The sequence below is a fragment of the Pocillopora verrucosa genome, chromosome 11 (assembly GCF_036669915.1).
Source record: "Pocillopora verrucosa isolate sample1 chromosome 11, ASM3666991v2, whole genome shotgun sequence".
Taxonomy (NCBI): domain Eukaryota; kingdom Metazoa; phylum Cnidaria; class Anthozoa; order Scleractinia; family Pocilloporidae; genus Pocillopora; species Pocillopora verrucosa.
In genome coordinates, this window is record NC_089322.1 from 105,202 (window position 1) to 123,877 (window position 18,676).

The following is an 18,676-nucleotide window of genomic DNA, read 5'->3' on the forward strand; positions in this document are numbered from 1 at the left end:
GGAATATATATATTCAGCGACTTTCGACTTTGTTCGGCAGGAATCTATTCATTCTCAGAAAGACACCTTAGAGAAAGGTAATTTTTGTCCAGGCTATTTTTATACCGTGTGGAACATTGAAAACATGGTTATTCTAAATATTATATAATTTAATTGTTACCTGCCGATGATGTGCCGTGTATAATTGATCCTCGCCGATGTTCATCATTTCTATTATTTCGACTCGGTTGTTAAATAATTATTTTAAAGCTGATGGTTTTTAGTACCATACAAGTACTGAATCTAATTCTGGTCACGGGGCGACTTCGATGGACATAAGATTATTGTTGTGTTACTACATTATCTCAGTATATTATGCATTTTTGGACCAATATTTTTTAGAGTACTTTGCTTCTGTATGCTTTATCTCTGATAAAGTGTTTGTTAAATAAGCTTTGCTTATATAGTTCTAGATCTAAGTGGTCGTTATAGCTGAATTATATTCGCACATTCACTTGTTTTCCCCATAACGAAAAAAGGAAAAACTGCTAAAGTATTTTGTCGCCGGGTTCCGCGGAATTCGACAGCTATCGGCTAAAATAGTCTAATGACGCCTTTAAACTTTATGTTATTTGTCCCCAGATGGCTGCAAGCTTCTAGGGTCTGTCGCTTGATTGGCTGATTTAAAAGAAAGATGTTGTCATAACTTTAATTTGTGATCATCTGAAAGAGTAATATACTAATTTGCCGATCAGATGTTCGTTTTAGAAAACATTAAGGCATATGAAAACTTATCTATCTATCGATTATCGTTATTCATATTTATATCATGGCTGGTATTTGTTTGTTTTTTTTTACTATTACAAGTATCATCGTCATTATCATCGTATATACTATTATCATTTTCTTTTCTAACCCAAGAGAACGTTCTTTTTCCCGCGAGTAACTATCTATTTTCTCGGAGAGTTTCCCTCTAAAACACCTTGCATTGACGGTAATTGCTCATTTGAAACGCGTTGAACTTTTGATACTGAACAGTGCTCTAACAAATTTCAAATCAAGAAGTCTCGGTTTTTGTCGAATTTAGTTTCTTTTACCGTATTGGAATGAGTATCTGCAAGGAGCAGATTGGTGATAAAATTCTTGTTAAGATTGCCTATTCAGAAGTCACTTACAGTGGCTTCAGGAATGCTGTGACGAACAAGTAACATAGTTAATCAAAATGTATTTATGAATAATGAAATTTCTATTCTTTAGTTTTCTAAGTTTGATACGAACTCTTAATGATTATGTTTTAGTTTTTCAGATTGTACAAGTTTTTTGAGTCAGATCACTGCCAAGTGCAAGAAAGGTAAAGTGTTCCTTTTTTTGCTCCCTTGCAAATTTATTAGAAATGCCACAATATTATTATACAGATGTAAGTGATCAGAAATTACAATACAACAAAATAGAATACGAAAAAAAAAAAAGAACAGTCGTATTTTTATCATAAGAGACTTTGACGACGTTTTCGAATAAACTTTGCCATTTCATACTAGCAACTGGCGCTTTTACAGTACCATCTCTTTTTTCTACAACTCAATGCCACTCAAAGCACAGGTAGAGCAATGAATAACAAAGGCCCATACGAGAAGGAAATACGCGTATTTATGCGAATATGTCGACGTATGTCGCTTGATACGTGCGCATGGTACTTCTCTACAATGTCCCCTTATCTTTGAGCTGGACTGTGTATATCAGAACATTTCATTGTTGCTAATGTCAACATACAATCTTCATTCTAATCTTCATTCTGGTGAAATATCAAATTGCACAACAAGTTTTCAAACGTAATTTTGACCGTTTCTCAGTAGCTTGTGACCATAGTAGCATCATTATCATCATCATCATTATTATAATTACTACTACAACAACAAGTTTCTACTTCTCAAAAAAAAAAATGGAATTACAATGAAATAAGAAAAATGATTATAATGAACAGGCAAAGTAAACATAGTTGTACCATTTTTGGAGCCTAGACGCTGGAGGAACCGTTAGGTTTTCGAGCTAGACCTCTATGAATTATTATTACTGTTGCTATCATTGTTATTATTTATATGATTATTTGTTACCTTTGAATTATTGGTTGAAAGTCAATTGGTCACTATGCTGTATCAGAAGCTATATCAGTAGCCACATGCAGTCTCAGACTGCCTATCATTCCTTTATTGGTGGGAGAACTTAACTAAGCAGCACAACAATCAGCGGATTGCTTACTTTCCTACCAAAAAAGGAAACGATTTGAGTACATCCGATTTTGATTATTTTTTACCTTTTTTTGTTTCCACAAAGATTGTCATGAATCCCCAGGTTGTTCTACTACTCATGCTGGTAGCCGTCCCCTGCACATCTGCGAGTACGTTGCTGCTGCCATTTTGTAATGCTTATCTTCTAGTCTACCGAGTGATTCCCTATAAAACCTTATAACTAAAAGAAGTTTAGCATGATAGACACATTACAAATTCCAACTCTATTCCTTTTCTGTATCTGAAGGAGACTTTGGAGGACTTAACCCGTTACTCCAAATTTTCACAAAACTGATACGCTAAGTACTTGTAACAACCAGTATAAGGCATTCAACATCTCATGCTGGCGTTAAATTTAAAAAAAATTATGAGAAAAGATTTAATCTCAGGTAAGAAGCTCGCCGTGATTGAGGCGTGTCTTACTGGTATTTCGACATTTCATCAAAAACTCACCATCTTGAAACGTTTCCATGAAAATTTCATCGGACAATAAATGTTTCTTTTTAATGATGGTAACAATAACAATGATTGTTAACGTAAATCTCATCACATACTGCCGAATAATTGAACTTCTGAATTGCGTTTGATGTTTTTTGTTTTTTTGTTTTTAAGTAAACTTTCAGAAGCTATGAGTCGACGAAAAGATTATTAAATACAGAATTCGATAAAATCATAACGATAAACTGAAAAAAAATGTAAAGTGGACGTTAACAGTTATCAAACTTTGTCTTTGATGAAAAGTCACTCAAAATGTCAGTCACAAAAGGTCAATCACTAAAGGTAAGCTGCTCAAGTCGTGAGGAAGCCCTTAATATTCATTACATATTTTTGGAAAAAAATGTACACGAAGTGCCAACGTTTTGTCACGGTTCATGCGTTTCTTTTAATCATCTGCTAGTAACTTGTCGAGACGATCAGTTTGCTTGTACAAATCCACAAAAGTGTATCCACGCGTCTGAACGCTGCGATGGGTACACTGACTGTAGTGATGGATCAGATGAACAATGCAGTAAGTACTATGGTTGATTCTACTTCTGCACATCTTCTTATTCTTCATATGGGCTTAGCGTAAAAATGCTATTCTCAAAAAGTAACATTAAATTGGAAGGCTGACTCTCTTTTCAAAAATATAGAAAAAATAGCTATAAGAACACTTCCGAGACAGCGAAATAAAGCTGTGACGTAAATCATATGCAGAGGTAGTTTTACAAAACTAAATTGGCTATTAGTTGAATGCCGTCACATTGGGCCATCTTTAGATTAAAACCTTTAATGGCATGTAGACGGTTCTTGTGATGGCCAAAGTCACTTTAAAATCGAATGAAATAAACTGCAACTAGCTGAATGAGATAGCGACGATTTCACATACGAGATGAACTCCTTTTGTATCTTACCGTTGGAAAAAATCAAATGCATCAATTGGGAGACCAGAAATGATGATTGTACTTTGCAACGTAAAATGCTCTATATGATAAATTTTTGAAGCAAACCATTATCATGCATGCATGCAGTGAATGAACATTTCTAGATTTCTCAAATATAGTGTGTTCCTCAAGCGCTAGCAAATTAAATTTGAAAAGAGCTTTTCTAGAAATATAGTCATGCACCCATCGGCATTGCCTTAATTGACTGTATTAATTGAGCGCACGTATCAAGAAATGGTCCATTGTTCCAGGTCAACTTTTCCATTAAGCATCAATCAAAATTCCAGAGTAATTGGTAGTCCTGATGGATTTTGGCCGAAGGGAGGCGGAAAAGCTCGTAACTGATCGAAAAAATTATCGGAGTGACAATTTTGTTGCACTGGGGGAGTGGGTAGTGGGTAGTGTAAATATGCACTGGTAAAATCAATCTCCATCGGTGTACCCAAGGGTAGACTTGACCCTCGTTTAGCGCATCGAGCCAAAGGTTCGCAAATTCAAAAATAATTAAAGTTATCCGTATTGCAGTGACTCATTTAAACCACCTCTCTCTATATGTAAGTCAAGTCGCCTGGTAAAATGTCAACGCACAAATATATCTTTTGGTCTTACTACTGGTGTTAAATGCAGTCGACTGTGACGGTTTTCTGTGGAGAGCCTCGAGGCGATTAAAGACCTTGTTTCTGGCGCAAAGCTGTTTTCAAACGAGGCGCTCATTTTTTAGAACCAACATGTTTACCTAACACAAGGATCCTTATTTGCAAAAGCGCCGAATTCGTTTAACTATGTTGACGATACAAGATATACTGATCAAAGCAATGATTTCTAGTTTTTGCAAGAGCATGTATTTGAGTTATTTTCGTTTTCAATCAAACGCGTGGCAAGATGAGAGTGTGATATTTTTTCACTCATAAGTCTTACAATGAAGAAGGTGCGAGGTTTTTATTTATCTTTGGAAAAAAAGCAGGTCTTGCTTAAAAGTAAGTCTCTCTCATTAAAAACTATTAGAGTTTTACAGCGGATTCTTACAATCTTTGTTAAAAGTAAGGTGTTAATTCTCCACATTTTCGCAGGGAGCAGGCGCTGGCGCACAGCTGTTTTCTAATGAGGCGCTCACTTTCTAGAACCAACATGTCTACCTAAGAAGAGGATTCCTTTTTTAAAAAAGCACAGAATTCTTGCAACGATGTTGATGACACAAGATGTACTGATCGAAGAAATTATCTCTAGTTTTTGAGAGAACATCTATCTTGAGTTATTCTCGATTTCAATCAAACGCGCGGCAAGACGAGGGTATGATATTTTTACTCACAACGGAGAAGTTGGGAATTTTGTTTTGTTTTGTTTTATATTCTCTTTCGGAGAAAAAAAAAACGGGTCTTACTTGAACTAACATAGTTTTACGACGGATTCTAACAGTCTTTATTAAAATTATAAAGCTATCAACAGTTTTCCCAAATATTCCCTTTGCAGAAAGCGGACGTTATCACTTTATTTTTGTTTTCAATATAGCACGAAAGCAAATTATGGGAGGCAATTGTGCAGCACTTTGTGCATACTAAGAAATTTGATTATGATTGCTCAATAATGTGGTAGATGAATTTGACAGCTTCAGTGACGTAATTGAATACACCTAACATGTTGAGCAAAAAAAAAAAAAAAAACTAGGAGAACATGGCTATGCGAAGAATATCTCACCTCCCAGTATCACACAAAAGGATGAATAGGTGTCTATTAGATGTTGGCTTCTGTTGTGGGAGGAGATTATTCAGTTTTTTCGTGTTACGAAGCGCGAAATTTAAATATACTCGGATTGAACAGTCGAGTCAAATGGGAGAAATTAACGAGCGTATGCGACAGTAAGCCTCTAATTGAATATATCTTTCGCCAGTTTCAAGCAATATAAAGGAAAACAGTGACATCTCGTTACTTCAGACACGAAAGCTACAGTCGCCCCACCATCCACCCCACCGTGAATATTTGCATCCTAAAAAAATCTACCAGAATCACCCCAACGGGGAGGATTTGTCTTATCGTCAGTTTTGCCTATGGTTTCAATCTGCCGTACATATGATAATCGGAAATTTTGAAATATCCCGCGAATAGTTTGAGGTTGTTTCCGCCATTGTTCCAAAGTAGCCTTCTACGGTCATTGTTAATCATTTAACAAAGCCTGCTGTAATCTAAGCTGATCCGCTTTTCGACGAAAAGGTTATTAAATACAGAATTCGATAAAATCATAACGATAAACTGAAAAAATGTAAAGTGGAAGTTGATGGTTATCAAACTTTGTATTTGATGAAAAGTCACTGCAAAATGTCAATCACAAAAGATCAATCACTAAAAGTAAGCTGCTCAAGTCGTGAAGTAGTCCTTAATATTCATTAGATATTTTTGGTAAAAAATGTACCAGAAGTGCCAAGGTTTTGCCACGGTTCATGCGTTTCTTTTAATCATCTGCGAGTAACTTGTTGAGATGATCAGTTTGCTTGTGCAAATCAAGAAGAGTGTATCCACGCGTCTTACTTCCTATATAAAAAATTTTTAAAGCAACCATTATTACGCACGCATGCAGTGAATGAACGCTTCGAGATTTCTAGAGTATATTGAGTTCCCCTAATTGACTGTATTAATTGACCGCGAAAACGCGAACGGTCACAACACAGGGGATATTAAATTGCTAATGTAGAGCTTACGAATAAATTTTTCTTTTACACGTAAACTTTTGTCGCCAGTGCGCTATTCATAGAATTTCATAGAGCTTAACGGTATTGTAATGATACTAATAGACCAATTGAGTAACTTTTCCTTTTCTTTCATGTTTTACCTGCGCCAATCAGCTGGCCGTAAGTATCATAAATCTAAATCTACCTTTGTGTCGTTTCCTTGAAATATTGCTCGGATAAGCATTGAAGGAATGGCATATTTTGTACACGTCGCTTGTATTTATTTGATTTACCTGTAACTATCAATAGAAAATCTAAGATTTAGGATCTTTGAAGTATTAAAAAATGATTTCAAGAGGTGGATTGAAACGACAAAAACGGAACAAAAACCAATTGAAAGTTAGCTGGTCGCCTCCTGCTTGATAGGGAGGCTGTATGAGATATGGAGGAAAGAAACTAATCAAACATGTTCATCGATTTCCATATATATTTTCAAAGCCTCTCTGCCAAGACAGCTGAAATTCACGGATATTCATTTTATCAAAAAAAGGATAAAGTCGAGTCCTCGTCTCTTTCTTTTCAAAATTAGTCTAAAAGGCAAAAGAAGAAAAAATGACACAGAGAGACCAAGGGTCAGCGGCAACTTTCTCCTTTCTGTAGACGATAGGGATTAAAATTTAGAAAGGGAATCTGTGTTAGCAAGAGCTTTCGAGTTGCTCATTGGTCTGCTTATCGGTTCAAACATATTTAGCAGGGGAGAATTTTGAGGCAAACGCATAACCTCGGAGATGAAAATTACTGTCCTATAGTTTTTGACTTCAGAGCTAAGAAGTATGTCTAAATTGTTAGGATTATTTTAGGTTTTGTTTGTTCTTTTCCTTTACTTAAATACACAGGCTCAATATTTTGTCTTTGAATTTAAGTTGCTTTTATTATCATACAGGAAAGTGTGCAAACTACGAGTTCACTTGTGCTAATGGAAAGTGTCTTAGTAAATGGAGACGTTGCCGTCACGGAGATGACTGTGGTGATGGTTCAGATGAACAGCAGTGTCGTAAGTTTGTTATCACTGTCACCGTTGTTCAAATAGTGCAGTCGCCTTTCCTATGGGCTGATGGCTAACTATTCAAGTTGTGCTGTGGTAATCAGGTCGAGATACAAACAAATATTGGGAGCTGTCTCTCCTCCTTCTCTCTTTTTCAATGAATCGAATAATTAATAACTTTAACTATAATATGGACCGAGAAGGCAAAATTAAGCTTGTTCTTATTGTTGTTACTATCGACAATTTAGTATGTTTTTTTTTCAGTTTCCATTTCATTTTTATTGTTTATTTAGTTGTTTGTTGTTGCTAGTTTTTTTCTTTCAACTGCAAATGCAATAAACAAATCTTGGTCACTACATAATTTGAGACTGTTTTCTTGTCTCTCAATGTACGAAACATTTTCATGGAAATATTAGCTCAAAGTAAGTAATCTTTTGGATATTTTATTAATTTCTTAACTTTTAAGTGCAAAACAATGTGTTCGCTTATTTAATCACTTACTTATTCTATATCATTTATACTTTTCTGTAATTATTTCAGTGGAATGGTAATCACAATTTTGTCAAAGAGAAGTGTAGCAGTTACCTGTTTGAAGCATTCATGCTTGCGGGCGAGATATTTTTAGAAAGTTTTTTTTTTTAATCGAAACTTACTGGGCGTTGATATTGATTTTGAGAGAACTTTTAAAAAGCACAGGGGAGGATTAACTCAGCTGCATCATTCACTATGATAATAAAAACTGCATGTCCAAAAGAAAAGCATTTAAATATTTTGATTAAATTTCTGGCACTGTATAGGAAATATTTCATTACTCTTCCCACTTTTCTATGCTTTGTTGACACGGGAATGTGATAGCCGGTCCGGTGATTTTCTTTTCTTTCCTTTTTCTATGTTTTTCATGGACTGCACTTCGGAAACATCAGGAAGTAAGTGCTACTTCAATTTGTTAATGTTGATGTTACTCCTAACCTGTCACATGACCAAAAAGCTGCCAACCACTCCCATTCTGTTCCCTTTTACCAGCTGAAAACTAATAATAACAAAAGAAAAGATCAGGAGGCGTTGTACTTCATTCAGAAGTCGAGATTTGCGTTTCGGCCTGTAAAATAACCCATGTTTCAAGGTCACACACCGAATCCTACACCTTAACGAATAATTTTACTTTAGCCTCCCTTCAGGACTCACTTAATTTTGCTTTTGCATTGTTTTGAACAACAAATGATTGTTAAAATTTGAAAAATAGCTTTATCTTGTGGCATCATATTTAACTTTGAATGCAAGCTAGCGTGGATTGGAGTCCATTCAATGTTGAAGATTTGGTTTTTTCTTTCCTTCCTATTCTCTGCAAAGGAGATATCAAAGCGTCACCATCTTAAACTTAACGAAACTTGCTTTCGGTAAAGGTCTTGAAGAAAGACTTCTCCTTACTTCTGTTCCACCGAAAGAAAATCAAAATCGTTGAAAAACAATGTACTTCCTTTTTCTTTTTTCAATTTCACCACATTGCATAAAAAAAAAAATGTTTCAATACTAAATGGCTTCGCTTTTCTTTCAGTTATTGATTAATGGGCCGATCAATTTAAGGCTTTAACATTCCCCCGTTGGGGAACGGTCGTTCGTGCCCAGGGTTAGGGAATGTGAGCCTCGCCTGGTTGGGGTGGGAATTTGAACCGGAAGTGTCGAATAGAAGTGTTTTAACTTGTAATGTGGAGGTGTTTTAAGATAAAGAGTTCACTTTGGGGTACGAATGGCTCCGGAGAAAAGGTCTACCAGGTATAGCTTATAGGGCTTGGCAATGTATAGAATATCAGGATCGCTCATTTTGCCTTTTCAAAAAAAATTACCATCAAGTACAGCACTTGAGTAGAGTATTGAAACACAATTTTGGCCCCGGGGCCTGAAATTTGAACGGATCCACGGGTTCCCCGTGGGCGATGTTGAGGCTTCGAATTAATTCAATGCATAATTCATTTATTGGCCTACTCACTTTTCATCTAATCTCCCTAACTTAATTGTCATTCTGTGCTTTCTCAACTCATGTGCGGCCTTTGTGAAATACACCAGCGTGTAAGTGATTTTTTATTAGATTACTGAAGTTAATAATTTAGTTATAACATCTGTTTCTGCTCCACTTTCCATAACATTCCTAAATACCGCAAACGTGCGTGAGTAGAAAAACACAGGATGAGAGGATGAGGATGAGAATTTGATGTTCTTATACCAGTCGTTGTAATAGCAAAATAAATGACATATCTCGATAACAGTTGATGAAGAATAACCGAGGCCAGCTTTCAGTCCCATATGATGATTGATGGGAAGTGTGTTAGTATTGCCTACTTTAACTGTAAGTGTTAGCTGAACTAAACAAAGTGTTATAATACTTGAATCCTGCTTATTCCTATCGTTTTCTTTGCTCTCGATATCGCCTTGGGTGGATCAAATACATGTAAATACATCAGGCGGTAGGTGAAAGCTTAGAACTAATTACTTTAAGGATAATGATACTTTGTCATCTACTTTTGTTCGTTTTTGTTTGTTTGTTTGTTTAAGAATATTCTTATGATTAAAGCATGAATGACCAGCTGCATTGCGGGCACATCTGCGCCGCTGCCTTTCTTGCGTTTAGTGGACAACTAAGAACAACGAGTGCGGAAGATTTTCATAAGAGAGGGAGAGGGGGGTGGGAAGACAGGGAGAGAGGGGAACAGGGGGGGAGAGAGAGAGAGAGAGAGAGAGAGAGAGAGAGAGAGAGAGAGAGAGAGAGAGAGAGAGAGCATAATGTCAGCAGAAGATAATGCATTAAACACAACTTTCAGGGAACTGGGTTTTAGTAAACAGAGACGGAAAACTGAGAAAATTGAAATATCGATGTGGAAAGGGACGATCCAAATACAACATCGACAGTACACCAGAAAATTTTTTAAATTAGGCATTTTTCTCCGCTCATGCTGTCATGCTGACAAGCAGAAAAAGAGCAAATGAGATAAAAATCTGGCAATTACTGCAAGCTTCCTTCCCATTCAGCAAAAATGCCATTGTTGACAAGTCCGCTTATAAGATCGAAAACAACTTTGTCCCTCAGTGAACAAGCGGAAAGACACGTATTAAACAGTTGCCATAAATATTATCATATTGTTACCTTTAATTGTTGGTCATTCATCCTCTATGTCTGCAGCCCAATAAGCCTTCAAAAGTGTGATACGAGTTCTTATCCCTTGTGTTTAACCTAGTTTCATTGACTAATTTTTAACATTACAGCATTCTTTTTCTTAAATTACTCTTTCCTCACCTAAACTAACATTTTTTGTTACTTTTCTGCCCCTGGTTACTGCTCAATACAGCATGTGAGTATGATTTCAATCGTCTATTCGAATTGTGAACTGTTGAACTAAAACGATTCTTTATTCAGACACAATTTGCTGATTTATGATTTTACTGTCTTTTCTATTCTCTTTTATTATCTTACCTGACCTTGTGACAATAAGGCGGTAAGTAACCATTATTTTTTATTAACCCTCTTTAGCATTTTTGGTTTGACCGCTCACATAGGTCAACTAAAATTTTTATTCCCTTTTTTTATTCATTCAATTTGATTTAATCGAATGCATATATCTTGGTTCATCGTAACCATTTAAACATAATAAAATATCGGCGATTTTTTGTTGAAAGGTAAACCTAATATAACTTAAGTGCGGATTAATTTTTTGTAGTGTGTAAGTCTTTGGTTATGAGTTTTATTGGTATATTGGCAAACAGCATAACTTCGAAAGATGTAAAATGTACTCATCGACTGGATGGGAGGGCCGGACAGGTAAACTTTTGGCTCGAAGGTCATCCCAGTGCTTATTATCCCGTCCGGCCCGACCAAACTCAGTCAATGAACATTTTACCACTTAGTGTTGAAGATTTCGAAATTTCTGTCTCAACCTAGTTAGGATGTACCTGCATAAAAAAGAAGGGCGCGCGGGTCCATACGGGTCATATGATGATTAAAATTACAATATATGCCTCCAGATGAGTTTCGGGTGTAATTCAGGCAAAGCGTCCGCTTTGAAGGGTCTCAGTGGATTTAACTGTCAGCCATCAAACATTCCAAAGTTTAATCATCAACTGTTGAAAAAACAGTTCAGTTTTAACCTTCAAACGTTCAAAGATCTTTTAGATCTTTCCACGTCAGCTGCTTGCCACGAACAGTTCTAAGTGTCGAAGTATTTCGCGAATGATAGTCTTCAGGTTTCCAAACACATTCACTTCATAACAAGAGATTATATCCTCGTGCTTCGTAATCATTTCCATTTTTAACTTGGAAGTTCAATATTTGAAAACTTTTTTTTTATCGATAACCTGTTGCCGACTATGTCACACAACGCCTTGTTTTGCTTGCAGAACCGGCGTAATTTTTTTGCGTCCCATTGGCGAACGGAGACAACAATAGGTGAGCGCGATGGAAGAGCGCAAAAAAAATAAATACTTTCCATACTTCCACCGTTCCTATCAAATTGATCAGTAAATATCATGTGATAATCGAATATCTTTCAACAAAAGCGTAGCGTATCATGTTCTATGAACGAAGCTATTCGAGAAGCCCTTCATTTAATTCCGAACAAGCCAACTGTAAAGGATAGGCAAAGGAAATGCATCGCTGATGCATTTACAAGCACATAAAGAAGTAAATTGGGAATACGAACAGAACTGATCTTGAAAAAAAATAACAACAACAACTGTAAACAATGGGATGGGATAAATGTCATTTATGACATTTGTCCTCCGAAGGTAGCAGACGCACTTGTTCGCGTACGCATTTGAAAACACCAAAATAACTGTAAAGATTTACTTACGTTCAAATATATCACCTTCTTATAGCTTTCGCTCGCATAGAAGCATATGTTTACTTGCAACCGTCATTTCTTTGGAGAAAATGTTGCCTCGACATAAAATCATGTTTGTTGTAGTCTCCGCCGGTGTTTAGGGAAAAATTAGCTTGAATAATTGGCGTAGGTACAGGGTACAGCTGGTTTTACCTTTCTTTTTTTGTACTCCTCCTTCCGTGCGTGACTCACTCTTCGTGCTCGCTTCCTACTTGCCTCTGTTTGTCGGAAAAACGCAATAAATTGCGCCTGTTCTGCAGGGCACAGGTGTTTTTTTTTTTTCCACTCCTCCTCTCAAGCGTGAGTTGCACCTCACGGTGGCTTCCTGCTTGCCTCCGTTTGACCGAAAAACGCTAAAAAATTGCGCCTGTTCTGCAGATCCAGGCCTCCTCAATGAAACTAAGGGTTCATGGTTTCCTCTTTCTTGTCTTTCTTCATATCAAAACGGATGGTAAAAACAAACTTTTTGTTATAACCATATCAACATTCAGATAAGGAAGTTTTTCTCGGAATTAGTCGAGAGTAATAGCCTTGGAAAATATAGCCTAATAATGATCCGAATTGGAATGAACACAGCTTTACTGGCCTTATCCCTGGGGATGTAAGTTATGGTTACTAAGCTTAAATTATTAAAAACACTTCACTGAACAGTTGTTGTTTTCTTTCTTTCATTTCAACTGATGCTCAACAGCGGGTAAGTATCTACTTATTGTGCTAGATATGTTTATCCATTCCCTGGTCTTTTTGTTTAAGATCTATCCTATTTCTTTTAAAATAGGCCTTTGACTAGTATTTGCATAAAATCCAATTTGAATACTTATTTTTTTTAAAACTGATATGTAATTAAAATAAGATTAATATAACGTTGTGTTTGTCACTTGTCACATAACTTTCGGGTAGCTGAGTAGTTTTGTTGGACCTAGCTTAGAAGTTACAAGAACAATAAGAAATAATAAGCTACATTTTACATGAGGGTGTTTTAATTTGTTATAAAAAAAAAAAAGGAAAAAGGGCCCTGAGACCGATTTCCTTTTTTTAAAAATGATTCTGACATTTTTAAAAAGTATTTTAATTCTAATCATAACCTCCCTAGCTATTCACTATTCTCAAAATGTTTTCCGTGGTTTTTCTATCTTGGTGTACATAGGAGTACAGGTGTTTTTTCGTGGCTTTTTTTTTTAATTTTTTACTCCTTCTCTCGCGCGTGACTCGCTCTCGCGCTCACCTCGCGTTTGCCCCTGTTTGACCGAAAAACGGTGAAAAATTGCCCCTGTTCTTCAGATCCAGGCCTCCTCAATGAAACTAAGGGTTCATGGTTTCCTCTTTCTTGTCTTTCTTCACATCAAAACGGATGGTAAAAACAAACTTTTTTTTAAAAACCACATCAACATTCAGATAAGGAGGTTTTTCTCAGCGTTAGTTGAGAGTAAAAGCTGTGGAAAATATTGCCTGATAATGATCCGAATTGGAACGAACACAGCTTTACTGGCCTTTTCCCGATCCTTGGGGACGGAATTGAATGATTACTAAGCTTAAATTATTAACAACACTTCACTGAACAATTTTTGTCTTCTTTCTTTCATGTCAACTGATGCTCAACAGGGTGTAAGTATCTACTTATTGTGCTACGTATGTTTATCCATTCCCTGATCCTGTTGTTTAAGATCAATCCTATTTCTTTTAAAATAGGCCTTAAACTAGTGTTTGCATAAAATCCAATTTGAATACTTATCATTTTTTTTAAACTGATGTGTAACTAAAATTGAAGTAATCTACCTTGTGTTTGTGACTTGTCACATAAATTTCTGGCCGCTGCGTAATTTTGTTGGAGCTAGCTTGGAAGTTACAAGAACAATAAGCAACAATAAGCTACATTTTACATGAGGGTGTTCCATTTCGTTATAAAAAAAAGGAAAAGGGCCCTGAGACCGAATTCCTTTTTTTTTTTTTTAATGATTCTGACATATTTTTAAGTATTTTAATTCTAATCATAACCTCCCTAGCTATTCACTATTCTCAAAATGTTTTTCGTGGTTATTCTATCTTGGTGTGCATAGGGGTACAGGTGTTTTTTCGTGGTTTTATTTTCACTCCTCCTCTCGCGCGTGACTCGCTCTCGCGCTCGCCTTGCGCTTGCCTCCGTTTGACCGAAAAACGCCAAAAAATTGCGCCTCTTCGGCAGATCCAGGCCTCCTCAATGAAACTAAGGGTTAATGGTTTCCCCCCTTCTTGTCTTTCTTCATATCAAAATGGATGGTAAAAACAAACGTTTTTTTTAACCACATCAACATTCAGATAAGGAGGTTATTCTCGGAGTTAGTCGAGAGTAAAAGCCTTGGAAAATATTGCCTGATAATGATCCGAGTTGGAATGAGCACAGCTGTACTGGCCTTATCCCTGGGGATGTAAGGTAATGATTACTGAGCTAAAACTATTAACGACACTTCACTGAAGGATTGTTGTTTTCTTTCTTTCATGTCAACTGATGCTCAACAGGGAGTAAGTATCTACTTATTGTGCTACGTATGTTTATCCATTCCCTAATCTTTTTGTTTAAGATCAATCCTATTTCTTTTAAAATAGGCTTTTGACTAGTATTTGCATAAAATTCAATTTGAATACTTATCATTTTTTTTTTAAAACTGATATGTAACTAAAATTAAATTAATCTTATGTTGTGTTTGTGACTTGTCACATAAATTTCTGGCCGCTGAGTAATTTTGTTCAGGAGGTAGCTTGGAAGTTACAAGAACAATAAGCAACAATAAGCTACATTTTACACGAGAGTGTTCCATTTTATTAAAAAGGGAAAAGGGCCCTGAGACCGGTTCCTTTTTTTTTTTTTTTAATGATTCTGACATTTTTTAAAAATATTTTAATTCTAATCATAACCTCCCTAGCTATTCACTATTCTCAAAACGTTTTTCCTGGTTTTTCTATCTTGGTGTACATAGGGGTACAGGTGTTTTTTGGTGGCTTTTTTTTATTTTTTACTCCTACTCTCGCACACGTGGCCCGCGCTCGCCTCGCGCTTACCTCCGTTTGATCGAAAAACGCTAAAAAATTGCGCCTGTTCTGCAGATCCAGGCTTTCTCAATGAAACTAAGGGTTCATTGTTTTTTCTTTCTTGTCTTTCTTCATATACAAACGGATGGTAAGAACAAACTTTTTTTCTATAACCACATCAACATTCAGATAAGGAGGTTTTTCTTGGTGTTAGTCGAGAGTAATAGCCTTGGAAAATATAGCCTAATAATGATCCGAGTTGGAATGAACACAGCTTTACTGGCCTTATCCTTGGGGATGTAAGGTAATGATTACTGAGCTAAAACTATTAACGACACTTCACTGAAGAATTGTTGTTTTCTTTCTTTCATGTCAACTGATGCTCAACAGGGAGTAAGTATCTACTTATTGTGCTACGTATGTTTATCCATTCCCTAATCTTTTTGTTTAAGATCAATCCTATTTCTTTTAAAATAGGCTTTTGACTAGTATTTGCATAAAATTCAATTTGAATACTTATCATTTTTTTTTAAAACTGATATGTAACTAAAATTAAATTAATCTTATGTTGTGTTTGTGACTTGTCACATAAATTTCTGGCCGCTGAGTAATTTTGTTCAGGAGGTAGCTTGGAAGTTACAAGAACAATAAGCAACAATAAGCTACATTTTACACGAGAGTGTTCCATTTTATTAAAAAGGGAAAAGGGCCCTGAGACCAGATTCCTTTTTTTTTTTTTTTTTATGATTGTGACATTTTTTAAAAGGTATTTTAATTCTAATCATAACCTCCCTAGCTATTCACTATTCTCAAAATGTTTTTCGTGGTTTTTCTATCTTGGTGTGCATAGGGGTACAGGTGTTTTTTGGTGACTTTTTTAGTTTTTTACTCCTCCTCTCGCATAAGACCCGCTCTCGCGCTCGCCTCGCGCTTGCCTCCGTTTGATCGAGAAACGCTGAAAAATTGCGCCTGTTCTGCAGATCCAGGCCTCCTCAATGAAACTAAGGGTTCATAGTTTTTTCTTTCTTGTCTTTCTTCATATACAAACGGATGGTAAGAACAAACTTTTTTTCTATAACCACATCAACATTCAGATTAGGAGGTCTTTTTCGGACTTAGTCGAGAGTAATAGCCTTGGAAAATATAGCCTTATAATGATCCGAACTGGAATGAACACAGCTTTACTGGCCTTATCTCTGGGGATGTCAGTTATGGTTACTAAGCTTAAACTATTAACAACACTTCACTGAACAGTTGTTGTTTTCTTTCTTTCATTTCAACTGATGCTCAACAGCGGGTAAGTATCTACTTATTGTGCTACGTATGTTTATCCATTCCCTGATCTTGTTGTTTAAGATCAATCCTATTTCTTTTAAAATAGGCCTTTGACTAGTATTTGCATAAAATCCAATTTGAATACTTATCATTTTTTTTTAAATTGATATGTGACTAAAATTAAATTAATCTTACGTTATGTTTGTCGCTTGTCACATAACTTTCGGGCAGCTGAGTAATTTTGTTGGAGCTAGCTTGGAAGTTACAAGAACAATAAGAAAAAAGTAGCTTCATTTTACATGAGGGGGTGTTCCATTTTGTTATTAAAAAAAGGAAAAGGACCCTGAGACCGGATTCTTTTTTTTTTTTTAATGATTCTGACATTTTTTAAAAATATTTTAATTCTAATCATAACCTCCCTAGCTATTCCCTATTCTCAAAATGTTTTTCGTGGTTTTTCTATCTTGGTGTGCATAGGGGTACAGGTCTTATTTCGTGGCTTTTTTTATTTTTTACTCCTCCTCTCGCACACGAGGCCCGCTCTCGCGCTCTAGCTATTCACTCAGGTGTGTTTTAGTGGTTTTATTTTTCACTCCTCCTCTCGCGCGTGACTCGCTCTCGCGCTCGCCTCGCGCTTGCCTCCGTTTGACCGAAAAACGCTGAAAAATTGCGCCTGTTATACAGATCCAGGCCTCCTCAATGAAACTAAAGGTTAATGGTTTCCTCATTCTTGTCTTTCTTCACATCACGACGAATGGTAAAAACTAGACCGTAACGCAGCTTTCCTGTTTCCCTCACGAAAAGTGATATGTTCACTCATTTAGAAATGGGGTTTATTTAGACAACTCATTTGAGGATCAAAGTTGTAAAAAAAATTATCCATTCGTCGGCCTTGCTGTTCAGCTCAATTCAAGGTTTTAATAGGGAAAGTTAGAGGCAAAACTTTTTTCCGATGTGAAATGTCTTAGACCGCTCTTTAAGAGATCGCCACTTAAATGTTTCCTCTCCCTCCCCTCTTTCTCCCCCTTCCCCCCCCCCATAGAATACATACAAACAAACAAACAAACAAACCTGTAGGTCCTTTATTACTTTAGAAATAAGAAAATAGCCAACGGTTTATTTCATAATTTTTATCTTTTAAGGAGCAGGTGTATTACAACTTAATACCAAATGAAGGAGATAATTAATCGAGAGTAAACACTGTAAAATCAAAAACAAAACCAAAAAAAACAAAAAAAACTGCAGCCTGATTGTGTAATCCAACTAAACCGTAAAAACGAAAACGAAATTAATGAATAAATAAACAAATGTCATGAGAGCGATCCAATTAAACCAGGTTAGCCCAGGACATCCTCAGTGACAATTATGATCAATGATTTCTTCGCTTGTATCGTCGAAAAAGGGAAAAAAATCACCTGATAGTAATCTAATTAGGGCAGATCGTAGCATACCACGCTAAAATCATAAGGCAAGAGAGCATTAATTTACTTTTTTATCTTTTCTTTCATTTCACCTGATTCTCAACAGCTTGTAAGTATCTATTTATTGTGTTCTGTACGTTTATCCACTCGTTGATCTTGCTTTCAGCTTCAACTCAATTTTATCTAAAATAGGCATTTTGTCAGTATTTGCGTAGAGATCAACTTGGATATGTATACATTTTAATTACCTGAATTGAAAAACCTTACGCTACACAAACTTATCAGTGCGAAAGAACCCATCTACTACACTACTCAATTTTATTTCATACTTAGTCTTGCTGTAAATTGAGCTCAATTCAACTAAATTTATTTTCCTCCGAGTCGTGTTTTCAGAGATTTGAATTTATAGATATAAAGTTGAATTTCATTGTCTTTCTGTACCGTTTTTCACTTGTGATATTATATTTAGTGAAGCAAAAGAATGTTTCTGAACATATCATGGAATTCTTTGCAATAAAGTCTTTAAATAAAGGTTTTAGTACATCACTATGCAATGTTTGACTGATAAGTCACTGGCTATGTTATGATTAATAATAGAGTAGTAATACTTACAATGGTTCTTATCACTTAAATTTGTATCATTAATGAATCATTTTAAAGTTTTCCCAATCAATGAAACTATTGGCAGCTGTATTAAAGCAACATAGCGA

At 35.9% G+C, this 18,676-nt stretch overlaps 1 long non-coding RNA gene across 1 annotated transcript in view; it reads left to right on the forward strand.

Annotated features, from left to right (window-relative positions):
* The first annotated feature begins 1,283 nt into the window (after positions 1-1,283).
* The window catches only part of LOC131773421 (uncharacterized), a 134,632-nt gene continuing 117,239 nt past the window's right edge, over positions 1,284-18,676 (forward strand). The window contains exons 1-2 of the long non-coding RNA XR_010719082.1: positions 1,284-1,330; positions 2,311-2,374. This is a non-coding gene — a long non-coding RNA (uncharacterized lncRNA). The remainder of the gene's footprint in view (positions 1,331-2,310; positions 2,375-18,676) is intronic.